Below are 1297 nucleotides of genomic sequence, written 5' to 3'. Positions count from 1 at the left end.
ATATATATATATATATATATATATATATATATATATATATATATATAAATATTATATATATATATATATATATATATATATATATATATATATATATATATAAATATATATATATATATATAATATATATATATATATATATATATATATATATATATATATATATATATATATATATATATATAGGGAAAATTGCAGATAGGTTGCATGGGCTATTTTCCACTACTTGCCAACCAAAGTCTGCAAATGCAAATGATTTTTTCACAGTTATTTCTCTGGTCAATTTTTGTTGTTGCTGTTGTTGTGATGCAATATTCAATTCATAATTCCCAACAGTATAATTTAATTTTCATTTTTAAACATTTCCCTGGCGAATCTACGCCAGCATAAATGCAAATGGAAGTCAAATTTCAACATGGATGTATTCTAGCCTAACCTTTCCTGACCTATCTAACTTTGGGCATCCCTCCCTGGTCAGGCTGGACTGCTTCGACTCTTGCATACCCTTATCCTTCCCTGTTTTAACCCAGATGTACGCTAGCCTACATTTCCCTTAGCCTACCCTAACCTTGGGCGTCGTGCCCTGACCTGTCCGAAGGGTGATACACTTACCCATCGTCCCCAATTTTAACAGCATCCATACTAACCTACCTTTCCCTTAACCTAACCTGAAATTACTACCGCGCATAAAAGAACTTACCTAGACTGCTGGGTGGCGAGGTTACCATTAACTCCCACAGGGTAATTGTTGATGGGTGTGCTGGCAACTGCATCAGTTAAACACAAAAAAGCTGGCGCCTATTCGTGGATTTTGTCTTCTGAAGAAATCAAGGGCTATATTTGTTGAAAACTTTTCGTCAGTCATATTTCTCAATATCGCCTTTTGTGTGGAAGCTCCAGTCACGGGGACTTTATATAAAATGTTGGGGATGACTCACAATTTCGTGAATGTAGCCCTCAACTTCTGGTTTTGAATATAAGCCCAGCAATCACTGACAAAATCTGTGACGAAAAGGATCATACACTCGTGAGTTGTGAATCCATTCTACTAAGGTTTCGCGTGATCGGTCGTGTACCGAGATCATAAAAGTTCGTTTCGAATCATGCTCGAAGCCACCGAACACTCACACTAGCTCTTCTATATTTTGTTTTGCCAGATTTGTCTTCGTCAGTTACTATGATCTGTTCGGAAAAGTGAAAATTAATGAAAATTCGTTGGTAAATATGTTCGTTCTGCGTATTTTTAGGCAGTAAAGAACTTCTATTGAATTGCATTTGCACGAAGACCAATGGCTGG

At 35.4% G+C, this 1297-nt stretch overlaps 1 protein-coding gene across 1 annotated transcript in view; it reads right to left on the bottom strand.

The window, feature by feature from the left end:
- LOC136839370 (tigger transposable element-derived protein 1-like) overlaps nucleotides 1-1050 on the bottom strand; it is a 25820-nt gene extending 24770 nt beyond the window's left edge. Inside the window, exon 1 of the mRNA XM_067105284.1 lies at nucleotides 701-1050. The gene's annotated coding sequence lies outside the window, so the exon portion shown is untranslated. The remainder of the gene's footprint in view (nucleotides 1-700) is intronic.
- Between the last annotated feature and the right edge of the window lie 247 nt (nucleotides 1051-1297).

Source organism: Macrobrachium rosenbergii, chromosome 6 (assembly GCF_040412425.1).
Source record: "Macrobrachium rosenbergii isolate ZJJX-2024 chromosome 6, ASM4041242v1, whole genome shotgun sequence".
NCBI lineage: Eukaryota > Metazoa > Arthropoda > Malacostraca > Decapoda > Palaemonidae > Macrobrachium > Macrobrachium rosenbergii.
The sequence above is the reverse complement of the archived record's forward strand: the minus strand, read 5'-3'. Positions and strand labels throughout refer to the sequence as shown.